The following is a 12843-nucleotide window of genomic DNA, read 5'->3' as shown; positions in this document are numbered from 1 at the left end:
ATGGTCCTGCCCTTGAAAGCTTCTCTTAGGTATAATATAGTAATGTCATACTCCTACAAAGTACCACAGTAAGCAAGCAAGACAAAATCTGGATGACTTTCCTTTTTTTTTATTTCTCTGTGTGATTCTCAAGTCAGTGAGGCTGTTTGCAGAAAATAAAGACAGTTACATGTGATGGAGTTCAACTACAGATTAACACACTCAGTGTCTGTTGTCTACATGCAAGAAAGATGCTTAAGTTTGCTATTACCTAGACACCTAAGGCCCAATTCATTTGTCCTCAGAGATAGCCTGGAACATTCTTTCCCGGCCTCTAGCCAAGGTCTCCAACACCTCCTGTGTCATATTTATCGATTCCATGTGGATGTCTCATGTACACTGCTGCTTTTCAAATGGTCCTATAGGCATACGCAGGTGTCAGTGGTTTGAACTTATAGGAGCCAGGTATTTGAATCATTCCTTTGGCCTGACTACCACGAAGACATATAGTCCATTGACTATATGTTAGAATTTAGACACCTACATATGCTTGCACTAAAGTGTCCTCCCCACAAACTGAAAACCAGCCACAGCCTAAGATCATGACAGATGACAGCAGATAATTACAGCTCATGAAACAAATGGCAGAGCTCTGTGACATGGGTGAGGACACTACTTGAGATGGTATTACCGTATACTGAAAACCAGCTTCTCCACGTTTTGTGTCAGGCTTTCAATCAAATGCACATTGAAGACAAAGTTCCATGTGAGAGAGTAACAATATTCTTTGCTCCTTTTTCTTCCCTGGCCACTTCATCTCAGGAAAGACTACTATTCAAAGAGCAACAACTAATAAAGTCCAGACACAGTCCATGAGATGCAGGAGATAGAAAGTAGAAATCAAATCCCACCTAATCTCTAACTCCTGCTTTCTGTGAATCTAATAATGGTATGTCAGTAAAATGTCAACAATAACATACAGAACTACTATGTACCTCTCGAGAGACAGAAGTTAAACTGAGCTCTCAAATCTTCATGACTTGGGTAGTTCAGGGAATACTGAAGGAATCTTCCAGAAGTCTTTCTTTTAGTTCAAGACCAGCAGAGGTTTCCATCCGTTGTTGAGACTGTTGCTTTGAATAACAGTGGCAGTCCTTGCCCTTAAAAAAGCTCCAGCTAATTCCAGTATCTTATATTAATACTCATCCTATCCCTTCTAGTAAAACTTTCATGTGGATTGAAAAAGTGGGCTAAAAACATTGAAAACCAGTCTACAGATGTGGAAACCCCATGAACAAGTAATGAACATTTAAAGATTTTAAATAAATATGCTACTGTAGTCAAAAGCAGACTATTCCTGAGACACAGGCTTTTCTATCTGCTGGTTTTTTTCCCATCCACTCCAAATTTCTAGCTCTTCCTTTTTACTTCTCCTCATGCTTTTTTCAGCTTAGTCTGTTTTTCTCATCTGGGTAATCTTTATATCCCAGACAGGCACTTAATTCTACCTTATGCTGTCAACCTTATTTTCCCTGGCTTCTTTGTGAGCTCAAATGATGCAAAACTCGAATGTCCAAACTACACAGAGTTGCAAGCTGAGGTCAAGGCACTGCTTTGATAGCACTAAAGAAAAAACTGAATTAATTGTGAAAATATTCAGCAGATGTCTTGATTAAATTCCTTTAAATGAATGTTCATGAATTATTCAATTGACTAAAAGCCCAATGATTCATTTGAACAATATCCTGAAATTATTTTAATAAACTATTTTATGATCTTATTCAAGCTACCTCTGGCTATAAGTATTCTGGAGCCATCTGGATGAATTCCTAGATGCCCTCCCAGATTATCCTAAATGTTTCTCTGTGAAAACTTTTGTGCATTCATTTGTCCTATATCTAGGCCAATGCAATTACTAAAAGGTAATACCACATTATCTTCCTGGTAATTGCAGGGTCTTACAAATCTACAAGAAGGCTATTGCTGCAGACCAAACCCATAACCTTCCTATGAAAAATGCAGTTTTCCCTAAAGTACCTGCACAAATTGATACTAATTATGTAGGAAATACAATGAGCAACACTGTGGGATCCCTTTAATTTGAGGAAGTCTTCATTTCATAAATGAATAAGGCCATTTTCCTTTCTGATATTCTGAAAAATGCATGTTTATGGAAAATTGTCACTTGTATTCAGATTTAGAACCTAGAAACTACAGTGATGGTTCCTTGGAAATGCTTAAAATAGATAAGATGGATTGACTGATTGCATATTCCTTTGAATTATTGTGAAAGCACCAGAACCATCTAATTCATTCCATAAGAAAAGTGGAGTTAGAAGTTATGTAACTTCAAGTTGCTATAAATTGCTTCTTGTTGAAAGCTATATAAAACATTTTCAAATCTGTCATGTTCCACCTCTTCTGCTTAAAAAAAAATCTAAGTGAAAATGTCCAAGAAACATATGAATCTGGCTTATGTTGTTAAGTTGGAGCAAAAGCTATGCCACCATGGACACTGGATACTCTTCTGCAATTAAATCTAAGAACTTGAACCATTTTTATGTCCAGAATGTATTATAGTGAGACATATTTTGTTATGTTAGCTAACTCAATGTAGCTAACTCAAGCAACAAAACCAGCTCAGATATACTTTTTTTTTCTTTTTTTTTTTTTTCACAGACACACTATCTTCACTTTAATTTAATCCAAGTTCATTTCTTGAATACAGATTATATTTACCTTCTTTCTGCTGCTGATATTCCCATGTGCCCTCAGAACAAGCTATTTGACAAAGTGGCCAGGAAAACACGTTTTCTACTTCTCTTCCCACAGTAGCACGCAAGATGACTGCACAGCCACAGCATCCCAGAGAATATGCTCTACGACATCTGATCTGACCTTTGATCTTTGCAAGAAAACAGTCTCAAATCTTGGACTGAACTATCACAAAGCAGGAGGAATGGAATAAACAGTTTAGAGAACATGAAGGAGCCAGAAAGTGCTTTACTTGTAGTGATGGGAACTGAAGAAATTAACACGGTAGATGTCAGAAGATAATACAGAGGTTAAAGCTGTGGGGCAGCACCTGAAGTCTGCTCTTGCTAGTCACAAGATTAACCACCACTGCCAATGGGAACTGTAAAACCAGTGACAATAACATGAATGTCAGGTCATTCTTTTCTATCCTGAAATATGTATTTAAATTAAGAAAGGAACTCTTTTTCTCTTTTTTGGCTATTTTATGTGTGTGTGTATATATATACACACACATTTTAGAACTGCTGTTCTGACATTTTTACTGGCAGTGAAATTGTAAAAGCCTTTAAAAGCCTTGTAACCATTTCACTGGGAACAGAGGGTTGAACTACTACCAAATGAGGCTTTGAAAGATAACAGCTGGAGAAAGCACTCATTTTCAGGACAGAATATCCCCCTGTGAAAAAAACTTCTTGCTTACTAATACAGGTACCTTCCCTATTAAAACACATGGGCTGGCAAAGCAAAATAAGAAAGGAGTCATGGCAGAATTGCATTAGATATACTGAGAGTGTGTATCACTCAGCACCGAGTACCACTCTATGATTATATCCATTTTTGTACTCTGAAAAACAACAGCCTCCTACAGCAACAAAGACAAGTATAAGACAGATACCGTTTATCCCAGAAAATCTCTTTGCTTCTTAGAAAAAGACTAGAAATTAAAAACAACACCTTGCTAGTGAAATTAGCTGAAATAGCTCCTTTGATTATCTGTTCTTTAAATTAGGAAAGAAGAAGAGATTTTTGTTGTTGTTGTTGTTCAGCATGATTTATTTTTAGACTGGCAAAGAGACAATGGTAAACAGAACTGAAGCTCTGTGGGCACCTTCTGAGGTTAAATTACCTTTCATGCCATTTGCACAGAAGACTGTTCTCAAGCAGCTTGAGCAGATGGTCGGGACACCATTGTCCGTTTACTTGTATCCACAAAGATAAACGATGGCTCTTTGAAATCCTGAACAATGTGACCCTTGTGAAGTCTTAGGCTGCCAAGGAAAAAAAAAACAAAACCCGAATAAATATAAAGGTAGCTGAAGAGGAGAAAAGAGTTTTGACTGATGAAATTTAATTTTAAACTATTAAAATCCCCCTTTAACAAATATATATCTCTATCTCTAATCTAGAATTATTTCTCTAAAATAAACTAATATGTTCCAGAATACTTAACAAAGTAGGAGACACAGGTAAAAACAAATCACGCACAGTAACCCTGACTGAAATAAGAATCTGCCATCTCTGCTCAACCGCTTCTACTACATATAGCATTTGCTGGAGCATGCTGCCAAATAACAACCAGTTCTGCTTACTGGGCCACAGAAATGGTCAGAGATTTCCAGGACCAAGCCAGAGCAGACAACTGTCAGTGCACAGTGATCCACCCAGTCAGCCAAGTATTGGTAGAGAAGGTCATGAAAGTGAGAGAACATGCTGCATGTGGTTTTCAGTTGTTTGTAAGAACTTCCCAAACTTCTCTGAGAGCAGCACTGGTCAAACATCACCAATATGAGCATTTTGCCAACAAGCAACTTGCTAAAAAGGCACTTTTATTGAAACAAGTTACTAATAACAAAGATAAACATCCACAGCTATGAAGAAAACCCGGAACACTTTTGGGATTTAAGAATGAAGTGAGCAGATATTAGTCTTTGGACATGCAAATATGCCTAGGTTTCAGCTGGGATAGAGTTAAGTTTTCTTCCTAGTAGCTGGTATAGTGCTAGATTTTGGATTTAGTATAAGAATAATGTTGATAACACACTGATATTTTTGGTTGTTGCTGAGCAGTGTTGAGAACCAAGTCAAGGGCTTTTCAGCTTCTCATGCCTGGCCAGTGAGAAGGCTGGAGGGACGCAAGAAACTGGGAGGGGACACAGCCAGGACAGGTGACCCAAACTGGCCAAAGGGATATTCCATACCATGTGATGTCATGCTCAGTACATAAACTGAAGGGAAATCTGGCTGCAGTCTGCTGCTCAGGAACTCGCTGGGCATTGGTTGGTGATTGGTGAATAGTTGTATTGTGCATCACTTGCTTTGTGTATTCTAATTCTTTTATTACTATCATAATCATCATCATGATTATTATCATTACTATGATTTTCTTCCTTTTCTGTCCCATCAAATTGTCTTTATCTCAACCCACAAGTTTTCTCACTTTTACTCTTCCATTCTCCCCCCCATCCCGCTGCAGGCGGGGAGTAAGCGAGTGGCAGTGTTGTGCTCAGTTGCTGGCTGGGGTTAAACCACAACAAACTAATTGCATAACCTGTCACTCTTAAAAGCTCCTGAAAGAAAAGGGAAAGCAAGGTTTCTGAATATGGAAAGAATCACATGGAATCAGTGAAGAGGCCCAGATGCTGAGTTCTATACACACAGCAAAATAAGACAGAATTGGGTTTAGAAAATAACAGTGAAATTAGATAACTATGATTCACCAGCCATTCAATGTTCTAAAGCCAGCAGGTACTGTGAAGCATTTAATTAACTGCAGTTGCGTCTAAAGGTAGATAGTTGTTTCTGCAATAACTACTTGTTCGAAGAATGACACAACAAATAAAATTCATATCCTCTATCTAATACCTCACACTCCGCAGCAACAGCAGGTAAACAGAGGATATATTTCTCCCTCTCTCACTTCAGTGACCAATTGCCTTTTTAAAATCTCTTTTTTCCTCTGCTGTTGACATATTCAACATGCCTTAGAACAAATATACAATTTAGGCATGTAAGATTCTTGACAGATTTTTAGAAATTGTTAACACTCATTGGAGCAATGAAAGAAAGGAAAAGACAGGTTGATATAAACACCAAGCAATGGCATCCAGCAACTTGAAGTAATACACTTTGATAATGGAGGAGTAATTATAGCTCGTATAAGAGGAAATAAGTGTGAAATAATGTAAAAATGAATGGGAACTTAATAAAAAATGTTAAAAAGTTAGGAAAACAGAACAATTTATATTCATATGGGAATACAAGAGAAAAACCCAATGGGAAGATTTTTCCTAACTCTCCTCTCTACCTCAGAAAAGGGGGAAACCTGAAAGTATGTTTGTTCGAAATATCAGTGTTTCATGCTAACCTTCACGCCAATGTCATTAAAAAAAAAAAAAAAAAGCTTCAAGGCCTTTCTTTCCCCAAGGGAACACTAGCACTCTCTCTGCTTCACTTCCCCCACTTTTGCCACAAAATGAAATGTAGGGCCATTGTCCCTGACATGTTTGTCTCTACTTAACATCCCCAGCTATATTTGCCTATTTGCAAATACAATACAATGAAAGTCATGAATGTGCAATGTGTGTGCATGAATGTGTTTAATGTGAATCCACTGTCTGAGAGAATAAGTTGGACAACACCATCACCCATCTCTCAGCAAACCACTGCTGTCTTCCAGTATCAGTGGACTTCACTTAGAAGCATCTCCATTATTACAAGCTGGATGTTATTTTCTTCCTTATAAACAATGATAAATTGTAAAAAATACACAATATCTTTATACGAAAAGCAATAAAGTGGTCTGTGAGGGACATGATAAAAATGTCCCTGATCGTGAACATAAAACATTTTCACTGAAAACACGAGTATACATTTTGGTTGTCCAGTAAAAAGACCGTTAAATAATAGTAAGGCAGCTGCATCGTTATCAGATAGGCTGTTTCAATCATACCAGTTATGAAGAACCTGACATTTTACAGGAAACATGGCAAACCAGCATTATTTACAAATGTGCTGTTTGGAATGTGGTCTACGTAACTTCCATACTGAATGAACTGGAGCATCCATAAATGTTTTAGCTCTCTGCTTACCTCTCTCTGGACGTGAAACTGCCCAAAGCATATCAACAAAATGAATTTGAAACTTCTGTGAATAAAACTTCAGCAAATCAAATGAAATGTCACTTTTTTTTGGTTGCTTTTACCAGGAGCTAAGAAGCATCATGAAGGAAGCATAGGACTGGCAAGAGCAATACACACACACAGAAGCAAGTGCACATATTTATAGATGGACAACCTAATTTCCAAGGATGTGAAGATGAAAACCCAAGTGCAAAAATGTTGGTGGTTAACTGTTTATTCTTCCTCAGTTAAAGCAGTAACAATACCCTCCATGTAAATTATTTCCTAGATCCTCCTGTAAGCCAGGCCATAATTATTGTGCAATAACAAGTTGCCACCTAAGGATCGGACTGTTTAAAGCTGCTGAAAAACTGAGCCACGAGGCAAAGATTTAGGCTGTCTTTCCCTTTGTACAACTGGGCATTAATATGTCTTCTGAAGACTAAAGACAGTTTCCTTTCTGCAGGTTTAGAAGTATAAAAGGCTCCAGTGGGAAGATTGGGAAGGTGTTCCCATCTCTCCATTATGCAGTAAGTTAAATCGATCATTATTTATGGAGAGGGAATATGCTGCAGACTCTTAGGAATAAGACTCAATAAAAACAAGGAGATGAGCAACAACTTTAGTCTTAACAGTGAAGTTGTACAGCAGCTGATTCCAGAAGGAATTGCTCAGTACTTAACTCCTTTCATAGCGCACATAAACGTAGCAGAAGAATACAGCACCATTACTAAAATCTTATGTATCTTCCAAGAAGCTGATGATACAGGACGTATTTCATAATCACAGAAGGGAGGTAACAAAAAGTCAAAAAGCTGTCTTTAGTCTCAGTATTATGAGTATCCAGCCTGGAACACTTTTTAAACAGACAGCTATTCCGAATGAGGTGCGTTAGTGGTAAAAGAGTTTAGTAGAAAAATGCTGATCTGGAAATCAGGTAAGTGATCATTGGTGCTGAAATTAGTAAAACTTGCCTTTTAAATCTTGCAGAAAATGGTTTATGATGCTTGCAGCTAAGACATCTACAGATTCAACTCCAGTTTAACATTCACTGGGAAGGAAAGAGTACTTGAAACTGCATATTCCAGAACTGTAGTTATTTCTTATTTCCTAAGTCTTTGTTTCCCTAAATGTAACACTAGCAAGATGCCAATTTCCCCTACAAAACCAGATGAAAAATAGATACCCATTTTAATATTCTCTTAAATCACTGGGAGAAAGGATGAACTCCATGATAACATGGACTGATCACAGACCATTCCATTAAGACCACACAGAAACCTCTCCCTGAGCAACAAATGCCATGGTTGTTAATAACATATTGGCTCCTGACCTGCTGAAACCAGTAGACCAAGAATTTGCAGACTCTTTGGCACATGCTTTTACAGTGCTAAATGAAACTGAGCTCTCAAGTATAATACTTGGTTACTAGGGACAGAAATATTTGTGCCTTTAAATAAAAATTAATACCATGACACATTTGGAGCAAGTTTTCCCTTAAACATGCACATCTTTCAGATACTTGGCAGGAATCACGCTCATTTATGCAAGGTTAGAACTACCCAAGCTTCAATATCTAAAGAAGCAGAAAGAGGAAATTAATGCAATATCCAGCCCCCTAAAAATTCTGAGCAAGTCCTTAAAGACTCTGGCTAATGAAATTTTGTGATGTTCACAGAATCACAGAATGGTCAGGGTTGGAAGGGACCCCTGCAGATCACCCAGTCCAACCCCTAAAGCTAAAGCAGGGTCACCTACAGCAGGTTGCACAGGATCGTGTCCAGGCAGGTTTTGAATGTCTCCAGAGAAGGAGACTCCACAGCCTCTCTGGGCAGCCTGTGCCCCTGCTCTGTCACCCTCAGGGTAAAGAAGTCCTTCCTCATATTCAGATGGAGCTGCCTGTGCTGCAGTTTGTGCCCGTTGCCCCTTGTCCTGTCACTGGGCACCGCTGAAAAGAGCCTGGCCTCGTCCTCTTGACACTCAACTTTAAGATATTTATGTGCATTGATAAGATCCCCTCACGGTCTCCTCCAGGCGGAACAGGCCCAGCTCTCCCAGCCTGTCCTCACAAGGGAGATGCTCCAGTCCCCTCATCATCCCCTTCACAGCCCTCCGCTGGGCGCTCCCCAGCGGTTCCCTGTCTCTCCTGAACTGGGGAGCCCAGCACTGGACACAGCGCTCCAGGTGCGGCCTCAGCAGGGCAGAGCAGAGGGGCAGGATCACCTCCCTCCACCTGCTGGCCACGTTCCTCCCGATGCCCCCCAGGCCCCCATGGCACCCCCTTTGCTGAACTGCATTCGGTCCCCCCCGCCCAGCTCTCCAGCCTGCCCAGGCCTCGCTGAAGGGCAGCGCAGCCGCTGGGGTACCAGCCGCTCCTGCCGGGGCTGTGTCACCGCCAGCCTTGCTGAGGGCTCTGCCCCTTCACCCAGGGCGCTGGTGAGCCCGTTGGACAGGGCTGGGCCCAGCGCTGAGCCCTGGGGAACCCGCCAGCTACAGGCCTCCAGCTGGGCTCTGCGCTGCTGGTCACAGCCCCTGAGCTCTGCCATCAGCCAGCTCTCGATCCGCCTCACTGTCCCCTCATCCAGCCCGCACGGCCTGAGCTGACCTCCGGGGCTGTTATGGGAGACAGTGTCAGAAGCCTTGCTGCGGTCAAGGTGGCCAACGTCCACCGCTCTGCCCTCATCTACCCAGCCAGTCGTTCCATCATGGAAGTCCATCAGGTTGGTCAGGCATGATTTCCCCTTGGTGAATCCATGTCAACTACTGATGACATTCTTTTTCCTTCACATGCTTCCAAATGACCTCCATGAAGAGATGTTCCATCACTTCCCAGGGATTGAGGTGAGGCTGACCAGTTTGTAGTTTACTGAGTCTTCCTTCTTACTCTCTTTGAAGACTGAAGTGACATTGGCTTTCCTCCGGTCCTTGGGCACCACTTCTGCTCTCCATGATCTTTCAAAGGTGATGGAGAGTGGCTTAGAAATAACATCTACCAGCTTCCTCAGCACTCATAGGTGCATCCCATTAAGGTCCATGGATTTGTGGGTGTGAGGTTTGTCTAAATGATTTCTAACCTGATTCTCCTACAATTACTTTCTTCAGAATTTCTCTTTTGCCTCCAGGGTCTGCAATTCCCGAGAGCCAGCCTTAGCAGTAAAGACTGACGCAAAGGCAGCATTCAGTAACTCAGCCTTCTCTGTATCCTTGGTCACCAGGGCACCCACCTCATTCAGCAGCAGTCCCACATTTTGCGTAGCCTTTGTTTTGCTACTGATGTACTTGAAGAAGCTATTCTTGTTGTCCTTGACGTTCCCTGCCAGATTTACTTGCAAATGGGCCTTAGCCTTCCTCGACACATCCCTGCATAATGTGACAACATTCCTATATTCCTCTCAAGTGGCCTGTCCCTTTTTCCACATTCTGTAAACTTCTTTCTTCTGTTTGAGTTTTGCCAGAAGCTCCTTACCCATCCGTGCAGGTCTTCTCTTCCTTTACTTGATTTCTTACTCATAGGGATCACCAATCTTGAGCTTGGAGAAAGTGATGCTTGGATAATTAACTACCTCTCTTGGACCCCCTTACTAGAATAGAGCTCTAACCCGTGGGATTCTTCCAAGCGGGTCCTTGGAGAGGCCAAAGTTAGCTCTCCTTAAGTTCAGGGTTGTAATCCTACTTATTGCTCGACTTCCTCCACACAGGATCCTGAACTCCACCATCTCATGGGCACTGCAGCCAAAGCTGCCCCCAACCTTCACATCCCCAACCAGATATTCCTTGATTGTACAAGGACCAGCAGCACACCTTATGTCATTGGCTTCTCCACCTGTGTCATCAATAACCTGCAGGAATCTCCTGGACTGTGTGTGCCTAGCTGTGTTTTCTCTCCAGTAGATATCAAGGTGGTTGAAGTCCCCCATGAGAATCAGAGCCTGTGATCATGAGGCTACTTCCAGTTGTCTGTAGAAGACCTCATTGATTTCCTCTTCCTGATGAGGTAGCCTCTAGTAAAACCACACAACAGTGTCCTCCATGTTGTGTAAAAAATAACCACATGATTATCTGTTATTTCCTACTTTGTGCAAAGACATGGACTTGTGCAGAATGGGTGCTAAAAGCACTACCAAATCAAAATGACTATGTTTCACAACACTTTTTACAGTTATGAAGTAACTTGTGAAACCTCATGCCTTTCAAGAATTACCAGAAATGTTGGTTGGTGTAATCTGCAATGTCATAAACTGTGATAAATACTAACGAGTTTCAGGGTCTATTTCCTAAATGTACACCTCTGAAATTTTTAATTGCATTTCCAAGAAGTCTAAGCTTCCAATAATTCATTTCAGTATTTCTGTCATTTCTGCTTGCCCCTGTTCTATTGTAACTTTGATCTGTTTTCAGTACACACAGTCACCTCTTCCATTCTGGGAAGAAAAGACTTCATTAAACTTACAGACCGACTGATGACAGGGCTCCACTGAACACAAGCTTTATCTGACTCAGTTAATGTTCTGGACATCTGAAAATCTTCAGAGAGATAAATGATGACTACCTAGACTCCCAACAACTTTAGTGGAGGTACTGTTAACCTGGAGGTCACTAAAGCCTTAGCACTTACACATTGCTTCATCTGCAGCCAGGAGACAGTATCAAAATATAATTTATTTGGGGAAAGGCAAAGCAACTCCCTTCTACATGGAACATTTACAGAGCAACAGACAATACCTACCTCTTTCACAATGAAAGTGGCCAAACCCTGGAGTGAGCTACTCAGAGAGATCATGGAACCTCTACCTTTGGAGATATTCAAAACTCATTGGGACATGGCCTTGAGCTACCTGATATAGCTTTGAAGTTGTCCTTGAGGTCCAGAAGCCCCTTTTAACCTACATGATCATCTGAATCTGTGCAAACTTACTTTATCCTCAGCTGAACCACAGCAATATCCAGAAGACAAGGTAGGAATTTGATCTGCTCTACTTCAGGCACTTTCCAAAAAGAAGTGAGGCTGAGCTGGGGAGCTCCAAATCATCTGAATTGCTCTGCAATGGCCATAGGAGAGTAGCACCTCAGCTTTGTTTCATAAGGACAATAGCTGCTCCAGTACTACAAAACCCTTAATTCCAAGCTCATGCTTCAGTAGTGATTCCTAAGAAGGATTGTTAGTAGCCAAAAATCACCAGTATAGTTACCTGATACATTGGGTTTTCCTTTGAGGTCTCCCATCTCATTAATGATGAGGCTGACTTGGCTTTGCATATGAGATTTAGCAAAGAAACAGCCTGCAGTGATACTGAAGTGGAAAACAGAGCAAATTAAACTGGTTGTCTTCCTATTTTGCAACCAAATGCAATTACCATGCTGGGCAGATGCCATCCAAAGAAAACACTGAACAACGCAAACAGAAACCATTTCATTAGCATGCACAGAGTGAACCTTTCCCCAGGTGTAATTTAAGAAGCCCTTAAAATACGCAATTCTATCTACTACTTTGAGTCCTCAATCGCTTCCTACTGTAATTCTAGTTTCCCTCTACATGAAATCCTGCAGTTAAATCTACTTTCAGGATGACTGCCCTGATTAATAACTCTATAATGTCTGTACTCTCTGTTGGATAAAGCATTTCTTTGTTCCAAAGTAATCCTTTTCCTCTGAACACTGGCAATTTCAGTGCTGAGGGAATGAATCACCACTGCTTGGTGCTGCCATTCACACTGCTGGGATATGTAGTCATGTGAAGTCATTCTGAGCCATAATTTCTTATCCTCCTCAGTCAGCTGTGGATTATGACAGTGGAAGGACTATATGGATACAAGTAACTCACAGCTCATCCAACATGCCCATCAAAAAGACCAGAGCAACTTCACAGATACTGGATGAATTCTGAATACATCAATTTTTAATTTTTGAATGCTAACTCAAGAAAGAATAATATTTGTTGGAACACACAAGGCAACCAAAAAGGCAGAGCACAGTAATACAGGATGCAGTT

General features: G+C 40.9%; 1 protein-coding gene across 1 annotated transcript in view; it reads right to left on the bottom strand.

Annotated features, from left to right (window-relative positions):
* DLGAP1 (DLG associated protein 1) overlaps window positions 1–12843 on the bottom strand; it is a 430938-nt gene that overhangs the window by 334557 nt on the left and 83538 nt on the right. Inside the window, exon 2 of the mRNA XM_040588005.1 lies at window positions 3863–4004. The gene's annotated coding sequence lies outside the window, so the exon portion shown is untranslated. The remainder of the gene's footprint in view (window positions 1–3862; window positions 4005–12843) is intronic.

Source organism: Falco naumanni, chromosome 3, assembly GCF_017639655.2.
Source record: "Falco naumanni isolate bFalNau1 chromosome 3, bFalNau1.pat, whole genome shotgun sequence".
Lineage (NCBI taxonomy): Eukaryota > Metazoa > Chordata > Aves > Falconiformes > Falconidae > Falco > Falco naumanni.
The sequence above is the reverse complement of the archived record's forward strand: the minus strand, read 5'-3'. Positions and strand labels throughout refer to the sequence as shown.